The following is an 11,534-nucleotide window of genomic DNA, read 5'->3' as shown; positions in this document are numbered from 1 at the left end:
TTTAATGGATTTTGGCGGGGGTGGTGTTAGGAAGTAGGGTGGTATTTTCTAGTTTGGGGTAACTTTTTTGACTGTAAGACTTTAACATTTCTTTCTTGGTTCCTTTATACTTTACTACCCAATCTTCAAAGGTGCTCTAGGCTACCAGCACACTTTTTCAATAATTTCATCTGGGTGAACTCTTTCCTATTGGGCAGTTGCTTTAAATGTATCTCTGACTCATCGTTCTCTCTCATTTACTCTCTTACCAGCAGTTTTTCCTAACTGATCAACATGAAGACTTACAGAAAGAAGATGAGAGAAAGCTCTGAGGAATTTATATATATATATATTTGGATGTTGTTCTTTGTCCTCTATTTATGCTTGAAGTGTGGTTCTGTATAGTTTTGTTTGTCCTTCTATTGTTCTGTATTGTATTTGAAAGAATATGAATTTTCCTTTTCCATTTGTCATAATGATCAAAGTCTTATTTATTCTACTCTAAAATTATTTTTAGCTAAATTTTAAAATAAATAATGTATTCATATGGTTCAAAATACAAAAAGTGCAAAAGGAGTGAGGTCTCCTACCTACTCTTTTCTCCCAACTATTCTCTCCTCACTAATATTTAGTCTTTTACATATCCTTCCAGAAATCTGAATGTAGTATATATAATATGTATACAAAGTTATTTCTCTAATGCTTGTTTTAAAATGGTAGCCTACTATATATATTGTTTTACAGATGGATTTTTTTTCATTTAGCAATACATCTTGTAAATCTTTCCATTTCAGTGCATTGTCTGTTTATTATTTTTACATAGTATTTCAGTCTACGTGTGTGTTAATAAACTTATTCAGTTCCTACTGATGAAAACTGAATACATATTGCCAAACTAACCTCCATAGAAACTACATTCCCACCATGTAGATAAGAAAAGGTCATTTTCCTCACAGCCTCACTAATACATTATATTATCTAACATATTTAACACTAATTTTTAATAATTTTACAGGTGAAAATGACATTACCATGTAGTTTTATCTTATGAGAAAGCTGAGCACTTTTATATGTTTAGGAACAATCTGCATTTCCTTTCCTGTAAGCTATATTTTCATAACCTTTACCCTGACCTACTTCCAAATAATTATTTGAGCATTAGGTTAGGATAGCTGGAATCAAAATTGCTGGGAGAAATATCAATAACCTCAGATATGCAAATGAACCACCCTTATGGCAGAAAGCAAAGAACTAAAGAGCCTCTTGATGAAAATGAAAGAGGAGAGTGAAAAAGATCATGGCATCTCGTCCCATCACTTCATGACAAATAGATGGGGAAACAATGGAAACAGTGACAGACTATTTTGAGGGGCTCCAAAATCACTGCAGATGATGACTGGAGCCATGAAATTAAAAGACACTTGCTCCTTGGAAGAAAAGTTATGACAAACCTAGACAGCATATTAAAAAGAGACATTACTTTGCCAACAAAGGTCCGTCTAGTCAAAGCTATGGTTTTTCCAGTAGTCATGTATGGATGTGTGAGTTGGACTATAAAGAAAGCTGAGCACTGAAGAATTGATGTTTTAGAACTGTGGCATTGGAGAAGACTCTTGAGAGTCCCTTGGACTGCAAGGAGATCCAACCAGTCCATCCTAAAGGAGATCAGTTCTGAATACTCATTGGAAGGACTGATGCTGAAGTTGAAACTCCAATACTTTGGCCACCTGATGGGAAGAACTGACTCATTTGAAAAGACCCTGATGCTGGGAAAGATTGAAGGTGGGAGGAGAAGGGGATGACAAAGGATGAGATGGTTGGATGGCATCACTGACTCGATGGACATGAGTTTGAGTAAACTCCGGGAGTTGGTGATGGACAGGGAGGCCTGGCATGCTGTGGTCCATGGGGTCGCAAAGAATCTGACACGACTGAGTGACTGAACTGAACTGAACTGAACAATGCTGGTCCTTGATTATAGTTATTCTAGGAGTAGAATGATTAGATAAGACTAGATATCTGACTTAGAGGAAGGAAATACACAGACTGAGTTTCAAGTAGATTTCTTCACCTCAAAATTTGAGACTTTCATAACAAAGTACACAGACTGGGTGACTTAAACAACAGAAATTTCTTTTCTCACTGTTCTGGAGACTAGAAATCTGAGATCAGGGTGCCAGCATGGTCAATTTCTGGTGAAGATTCTCTTTCTAACTTGCAGATGACAGCTTTCTCATTTGTAATTTAAGAGAGAGCAAGATCTCTGGTATCTCTTCTTAAAAGGGCACTAATCTCATCATGAGCACCCTAACCTTATGATCTTGTCTAATCTTCATGACATCCCGAAGGTCCCAGCTCCAAATACTATCATGTTTAGGAGTTAGGACTTTGACAAGAATTCTGGGGAGACTCAAACATTCAGTCCATAATATCTTCTTACTGGGATGCTGCATGACTCCATGGTGATTCCATGGTGTGTATTTTCTCTTACTACATCAAGTAAATAAGTAATAAAACCAACTTGTTTAGCTAAACAATGTTCCTGGTGGTCTTTGGCTGGAGAGTATTTGCATTAGAAAGCACTGTTTTTTGCAAGAATTAGTGGCACCTTGTTTCAGTAAGTTTGGAGTATTAGGCAAGTGGAAAGATTTTAACAAAAAGTAGATATTCCTTGGAAGGAAAGTAAACCATGTTCAGAAAATTGCTTAAATGGCAATTTTAAAGACAACTTTTAAGAAAATTGTTTAAATGACAATAATTAAGACCAATGCCCCAATATTTGCACTCTATCTTCTTTTCTTCTTTTGCATCACATGTACTACAAGTGAAATGGGATTTTGGAGGATGAAGTTGTCGTTTAATTAATAAAACCAACTACTTAACGTAACCACAACTTGCATCAATGGATCTCAATCTGTCAGCTCCCTAGTTCACATCAACATAAGTACATCTACTAATATTTATCTAGAATATTTAGGCTAATACATTTTCTGTGTCCCTACATTTAGTGATTATTAAATCACTAAATATCACTAAATCACTAAAATATCAACAGTTCTTCAAATGAAATGAAATGCATAAATGAAATTATGAAAAGCATAATTCTCAAACCTATAAAAGCATAATTTAAAGATTTTTCCTAAAATTTTTCTTTTCTATCGTGGGTTTATTACAAAGTACTAGCAGAGTAACCTCAAGGAGTCTGAATAAACACAGTAATGCCACAAACATTCCTTTCAGTCAAAGGTGCCAGAATTTCAGAAGTATGCCCTCTCCCCCTGGGCATGTAGAGTACTCATTCTTAGTATGCACAGACAAATGTCTGTAAAAAACTGACATCCCCCATAAGATGCATTCAAAATTCCATATTGACTTTTATGCCCAGAATGTCTAATGACAAGCTAAATCCAAGATTCAACAAATTTACTTTGTTCTGTGTTAACGGATGAATGTGACCTATTTATATGTGGAATAGACCACCTCTATGGTTCAACTTTAGAGGAACTAGAGACCCTGGAGTTCCATATATCTTTCCTCCTTATTCAGTAATGCCTTAAATTACATGTAAGACTCATGTTTTTTCAGTTTAAAGCTTAAAGCCTGATAGCTAAATGCAAACACTGGGATATTATGCTTCAAATTCCATCTAGCAGAACACCATGAGGAAAGTGCTTATAAATAATGTAGGAGAGGGGTACTCAGACTTAATATGCATAAGAATTATGTGATTCCATTAAAATGTAAATTTGATTAAGTGTGGGATTCTCCCTTTCTAACAAGCTCACAGATGATGCCATGCCATGTTGCTGGTTTGGGCATTTATTTTTCTTTCTTTGATAGTAAAGCCATAAGTCTGTTGTTCTGTTGTACAAATCAAAATTACCTCTTTGGGATTTCTCTCTTCCTTTCCCCTTCTCATCTATTCCATCCTTTGGTTAAGCTCATTTATGTAGTGTAAAGCACAACTTGGGAACTGAACTATTGTACTTCCTAGAATATATCAGATGTCAAAACCAAAATTAAACCAAACCAATATGGTTGGCATCACTTGCATGTTCAGTCATGTCTGACTGTTTGCAGCCCTATGGACTGTAGCCTTCCAGGCTCCTCTCTCCGTTGAATTTTCCAGGCAAGAATACTGGAGCAGGTTGCCATTTTGTACTCCAGGGGATCTTCCCAACCCAGGTTATTGAGCTCGTGTCTCTTGCATCTCTTTTTTGCATTGGCAGGCAGATTCTTTACCACTGCATCACTTGGGAAGCCCCAAGTCAAATGCTTCTCATTAATGTCCTCTGATCATCACTAAAATCAGATGCAATTTGTCTGACATTTGAAAATGGGACACATGCTTACCAGGAAAAAAAGTAATTTTATAAATGTTATATAACACAAAGATGACTAAATAGTATTCAGCCTAACTCTGCCATCATTCACATATACTACTTCTTATAAGAATTACTATTCTTTATAGTGAATAAAAATTTTAAAAAGTTATGATCATCTGTCGAACACATTAAAAAAATATTTTCTCAATACCTGCCATCCTTTGCAGGCTGGAAGAATTAATATTTGCACTCATTCTTCAATCTAATTCAAGTTCTGAAATCAATAATGAGGCCTACCAATGAAGAAGACAACAAATTGTCCACAGCTGCATGGAATTCAAAACCTAAATATATGAAACTAATATATTGAATTGAAAAGATTAAAATTCAATTATTGTTTGATTAATCCTTTTTCTCTTTGAGTTACCAAATGAACTGAGGACATTGCCATTATCCTAGGCCCAATTCCCAAGTATTTTTAACTAAATTTTTAAAGTTAAAATTTAATGAAGACTTTATTAAAATGACATTTTTGTCTGCTATTCTCCAATTCTAAGGATAAGGGTGGGGGCAGGGTATCTTCTAAACCATTGTATCACAAGAAAAAAAAAGTGTCTTTTCCATTTCAAATAATACTCTTGTTATTTGACAACTAGCTGTAAAAGCATTAGGGTGCCTATGTTTTTCTTTTCATTTATATTAATGTTTTCTCAAGGAAATTCAATTTTATATAACATGTTTTTCTAACCAAAAGAAAGGCATGAGTGATTCACAGAACAAATGTTTCTGTTGCAAATTCAATGTTTCCTACCACTACTTGAGGCCTAACAGAAAAAAACAAAGAAATATGGCCATTCATTGCTTATGATCAGCCTCATGGTGCTCACCAGGCCTCTCTATCTAAAACCACCACCACCACTAAAATGAAATATCATTGAATATGCAAAAATCCAGGTTTAGCTGGGCTTCCCTGGTAGCTCAGCTGGTAAAGAATCCACCTGCAATGCAGGAGACTCCAGTTTGATTCCTGGGTCAGGAAGATCCCCTGGAGAAGGGATAGGCTACCCACTCCAGTATTCTTGGGCTTCCCTGGTGGCTCAAACGGTAACAAATACACCTGTAATGCAAGAGACCTAGGTTTGGTCCCTGGGTTGGGAAGATCCCCTGGAAGAAGGCATGGCAACTAACTCCAGTATTCTTGCCTGGAGAATCCCCAAGGACAGAGAACCTGGCGGGCTACAGTCCATGGGGTCGCAAAGAGTCAAACACAACTGAGCGACTAAGCCTGTACACACACACACACACACACACACACACACACACAGGTTTAGCTAGGCACCCCAGCTTTTCTTTTTATATATTTCTTGATTCTTCCTCATCAGTGGTAACAATCTCTGTTTTCCTTTCAGTTTCCATACTTCCTCACTGGTGAGAAGTTTATGAAAAAGACATTATCAGGAAAAAAGATGGCAGAAAAGTAAGTGGACATGGAATACATCTCTTCCCACGGATACATCAGGAATACACCTTCAGACACAGAAGTGCATGCAGAATGCCAGCTGAGAGCAGGCAGGAGTACCTGACCAGCGGAAAAGAATATATTAGCTAGTTAGTTCAGTCACTCAGTCTTGTCCGTCTCTTTGCGACCCCATAAATCGCAGCACGCCAGGCCTCCCTGTCCATCACCAACTCCTGGAGTTTACTCAAACTCATGTCCATTGAGTCGGTGATGCCATGCAGCCATCTCATCCTCTGTCGTCCCCTTCTCCTCCTGCCCCCAATTCCTCCCAGCATCAGGGTCTTTTCCAAAGAATATATCAGTCAGTCAGTCAGTTCAGTCGCTCAGTCGTGTCTGACTCTTTGCGACCCCATGAATCACAGCACGCCAGGCCTCCCTGTTTATCACCAACTCCCAGAGTTTACTCAAACCCATGTCCATCGAGTCGATGCCATCCAAACATCTCATCCTCTGTCATCCCCTTCTCCTGCCCCCAATCCTGACCCCAGCATCAGGGTCTTTTCCAATGAGTCAACTCTTTGCATGAGGTGGCCAAAGTACTGGAGTTTCAGCTTCAGCATCAGTCCTTCCAATGAACACCCAGGACTGATCTCCTCTAGGATGGACTGGTTGGATCTCCTTGCAGTCCAAGGGACTCTCAAGAGTCTTCTCCAACTCCACACTTCAAAAGCATCAATTTCTCAGGACTCAGCTTTCTTCATAGTCCAACTCTCACATCCATACATGACCACTGGAAAAACCATAGCCTTGACCAGACGGACCTTTGTTGGCAAAGTAATGTCTCTGCTTTTTAATATGCTATCTAGGTTGGTCATAACTTTCCTTCCAAGGAGTAAGCGTCTTTTAATTTCATGGCTGCAATCACCATCTGCAGTGATTTTGGAGCCCAAAAAATTAAAGTCTGACACTATTTCCACTGTTTCCCCATCTATTTCCCATGAGGTGATGGGACCAGATGCCATGATCTTAGTTTTCTGAATGTTGAGCTTTAAGCCAACTTTTTCACTCTCTTCTTTCACTTTCATCAAGAGGTGTTTTAGTTCATCTTCACTTTCTGCCATAAGGGTGGTGTCATCTGCATATCTGAGGTTATTGATATTTCTCCCGGCAATCTTGATTCCATCTTGTGCTTCCTCCAGCCCAGCGTTTCTCATGATGTACTCTGCATATAAGTTAAATAAGCAGGGTGACAATATACAGCCTTGATGTACTCCTTTCCCTATTTGGAACCAGTCTGTTGTTCCATGTCCAGTTCTAACTGTTGCTTCCTGACCTGCATACAGGTTTTTCAAGAATATATAGACCCAAGCAAAACCTGGTAGGATGAAGGAACTAGGGGGGAAAATGGGAGTTATTAGGACTGGACCTGCCCTTGGCGGGTGGGAGAATTGAAGCAGGGGGTCCAATCGCCACATCAGGGCAATTGTCTGAGTCAGAGGAGAAACATTTAAGGCTGAGAGGGAAAGAGCTGATCTGTGGCAGCCTAACTGGAATGAGAATCAGATAGTCCTTGCCGCAGCCATATGTACCTCAGATGGCGCCGTGGCTGAGAACTGGAGTTTAGGGGTTGTGGAGGAATCCCAGGGCAAGGGCTGCTGTTGACTGTGGAGAGACAGATCGAGGGGATGTGAGGGAGGAGATTGTGGTGGGAAATGCCTGTGGAGGAAAGCCAGGCCGCCATGCAAGCAAGGCCATACTCCTGAGTCACGTGTAGCGGAGGGAGCCATCACCATAGCCTCTCTCCCCACACACGCCAGCCAGCATTGGCAGCTGGAACAATAGAGAGGCTGGCTCATCAAATGCCCAAGGCACTGAACTACAGAGTAGGACCCCACCCAGGGTGCCCCTTTAAGTGCCTGACATGCTGATCTACAGAGTAGGACCCCAGCCAGGGGGGCCTTCTATGTGCCTGATGCGCGGAACAGAGAAGGACCTCAGGCAAGGAATCCGTCTCAGTGCCTGAATGGGTGGAGCTACGGAGAAAGACTGGCCAAAGAGGCCTTCTGATCACCAGCTACAAGAGGCTTGAAAAAAGACTCTGATAGGGCCATAACTTCTGTGGTGGAGGCAGTCCGTGTCCCGGAATACTTGGCGCTGCCAGGGTCCCCACAAGCCAAGCAGCTGCGCCCCCTTCACCCTCAACTCTCACTGGGGCAGGGCTGCCACAGGCAAAAAACGTCTTGCGCCTATGCGCACCGGGGTCGCTTCAGCAGTGTCTGCCTCTTTGCGACCCTGTGGACTGTGGCCTGCCAGGCTTCTCTGTCAGGGAGGGGGCCTCTCCAGGTAAGAATACTGGAGCGTGTTGGCCAATACTGGTTGCCATACCCTTCTAAAGCACTATATTTCCTGCTGCCCTAGCTGCCAACTCCCCCAAGTACCTGGTGCTGCCAGAACCCCTGCAAGTCAAGCAGTTGCACCACCTCCACACCTGGCCCTCACAGGGGCAAACCCAAGTCCTCCAGGGCACTTTTGACCTTTTTTCCTTTTTTTTCTCAGTCACATTTTTTATTATTGTTATAAACCTCTGCCTTTATGTTGGGCTTTTGCAGTTCTGGGAGGTTTTTTCTTTTCTTTTTTTGATTTTAATTTTTTAAACCTATTATTATTTTTTCTACATTTATTCCTTTGTTTGCTTTCCCTACTGTTCTTTTCCCCTTGCAGATAATTTTTAATATATATAAATCTTCTTTTTCTACCTCTATTTAACTTTGCATGTCTTTCTTTTCTTTCTTTCCTTTCCTCTCAACATATTTGTTAGTTTTATTTTCATTGCTTTATACCCCAATTGGCACCTTGCTTTAGTTTTATTTTCCAGTTTGTGCTTTAAGTTAGTTTTGTTCTGGTAGACATAATTTTTGGTTCCCTTTGTTTGCCAGGTCAATCTATTTTACTTTATTTTTGTTGAACTGTTTTGATTTTGCTTATGGGTGTATATGAATATGTGTATATTCAGTCACACTTTTTATTGTTGTTATAAACCTCTGCCTCTATGTTGGGCCTTTGAAGTTACGTGGGGTTTTCCTTTTTCCCTTTTCCCTTTCTTCTTTCTTTTTTTCCCTCTTTTTTATAATTTTATGTTTTAATTTTCTTAAACCTATTACATTTTTTCTACATTTATTCCATTGCTTGCCTTTCCTGTTGTTCTTTTCCCCTTGCAGTTAATCTTTAATATATATAAATCTTCTTCATATACCTCTATATAACTTTGCATAGGTATTCTTTCATTCTTTCCTTTCCTCTCAACATATTTGTTAGTTTTACTTTCATTGCTTTATTCCCCAATTGGCACTTTGCTTTAGTTTTGTTTTCCAGTTTGTGCTTAGTCAGTTTCATTCTGGTAGATATAATTTTGGATTTTCTTTGCTCGCTGGGTCAATCGATTGTACTTTATTTGTGTTGGACTGTTTTGATTTTCCTTATGAGTGTATATGTATATGTGTATATTCAGTCACACTTTTTATTGTTATAAACCTCTGCATCTACATTTGGCCTTTGCAGTTCTGTGGAGCTTTCTACCCCCCCCCCACCCCACTTTTTAAAATCTTTTCTCTTTTTTATAATTTTAACTTTTAATCTTTTTAAACCTATTATATTTTTACTACATTTATTCCTTTGTTTGCTTTTCCTATTGCTCTTTTCCCCTTGCAGTTAATCTTTAATATATATAGATTTTCTTCATCTACCTCTATTTAACTTTGCATATCTATTCTTTCTTTCCTCTCAAAATACTTGTTAGCTTTGTTTTCACTGCTTTATTCCCCACTTGGCACCTTGCTTTAGTTTTGTTTTCCAGTTTGTGCTTTAGTTAGTTTTGTTCTTAACTGGTAAATATAATTTTTTATTTCCTTTGTTCACCAGGTCAATCTACTGTACTTTATTTTTGTTGGATTGTTTTGACTTTGCTCATGGGTGTATATGTATATACATATATTCCATTATTTTATTCTTTGCCTGATTTGATAACTGCCATTTGTCTGGGGTTCACCTTTGATTTCTTGTTTTTGGATATTTGTTTTAACCTCACTTAATGCCATAACAAACCACTTGTGGAATTTTCATTCCTGACCAGAGATCAAGCCCCAAGCCTTTGGAGTGGGATCACTGACTCCAAAACCCCAACTACCAAAGAACTAATCCTCAGTTCAGTTCATTTCAGTTCAGTCACTCAGTCGTGTCCGACTCTTTGTGATCCCACGAATCGCAGCACGCCAGGCCTCCCTGTCCATCACCAACTCCTGGAGTTTACACAAACTCATGTCCATCAAGTCGGTGATGCCATCCAGCCATCTCATCCTCTGTTGCCCGCTTCTCCTCCTGCCCCCAATTCCTCCCAGCATCAGGGTCTTTTCCAATGAGTCAACTCTTTGCATGGAGTATCAAATAGTGAGAACTCACACAAAGGAAACCACTGGAATGCAAGACCTGACATCACCCAACCACCAAAAGCACCCTGTGTAGAACACTTCAGCTAAATAACAAACAAAACAAAAATACAAACCCAATCATCAGCAGACAGGATTACCACCTCACTCAGCCTTGCCCATCAAAGGAAAAACAAACAAACAAAAACTCAGCACAAATCTCACCCTATAAGAAGCTTACACAAACCACTTACACAAACCACAACCTTATAGGACAAAAACCAAAAGGAAGAAAGAATTCAACCTTGAAGCCTGAGAAAAGGAGACCTCAAACACAATAAGTTAAAAAACAAAAAAGAAAGAAAGCAAAGAAATACTACACAAATGAAGGAACAAACTAGAAACACAGAGGTCCAGATAAATGAAGAGGAAATAGGCAAACTACGCGAAAAATAATTCAGAATAATGACAGTAAAGATGATCAAAAACTTTGAAAGCAAAATGGAGAAAATGCAAGAAGCAATGAACAAAGACCTAGAATAATTAAAGAATAAACACGCAGAGACAAACAACACAATTACCAAAATTAAAAATACTCTAGAAGGAATCAATAGCAGAATATCTGAAGCAGAAGAAAGAATCAATGAGCTGGAAGGTAAAATGGTGGAAATAACCTCTGAAGAGCAGAATAAAGTAAAAAGAATGAAAAGAACTGAGGATAGTCTCAAAGACCTCTGGGACAATATCAAACACACCAACATTCGATTTATAGGAGTTCCAGAAGAAGAAAGAAAGGGTGTGAGAAAATTTTTGAAGAGATTATAGTTGAAAAGTTCCCCAACATGGAAAAGAAAATAGTGAACCATGTCCAAGAGGCACAAAGACTCCCTTACAGGATCAACCCAAGGATAAACATGCCAAGACACATACTAATCAAACTAACAAAGACTAAACACAAAGAAAGAGTATTAAAAGCAGCAAGGGAGAAGCAACAAGTAACATACAGTTTGCTATGACCAGTGCATTCTCTTGGCAAAACTCTATTAGCCTTTGCCCTGCTTTATTCTGTACTCCAAGGCCAAATTTGCCTGTTACTCCAGGTGTTTCCTGACTTCCCACTTTTGCATCCAGTCCCCTGTGATGAAAAGGACATCTTTTTTGGGTGTTAGTTCTAAAAGGTCTTGTAGGTCTTCATAGAACTGTTCAGCTTCTTCAGCGTTACTGGTCAGGGCACAGACTTAGATTACTGTGATATTGAATGGTTTTCCTTGGAAATGAACAGAAATCATTCTGTCGTTTTTGAGATTGCATTTAAGTACTGCATTTCAGACTCTTCTGTTGACTATGAGG

Source organism: Cervus canadensis, chromosome 16 (genome assembly GCF_019320065.1).
Source record: "Cervus canadensis isolate Bull #8, Minnesota chromosome 16, ASM1932006v1, whole genome shotgun sequence".
In the NCBI taxonomy this organism is placed as follows: Eukaryota; Metazoa; Chordata; class Mammalia; order Artiodactyla; family Cervidae; genus Cervus; species Cervus canadensis.
Note: the sequence above shows the minus strand (reverse complement) of the source record.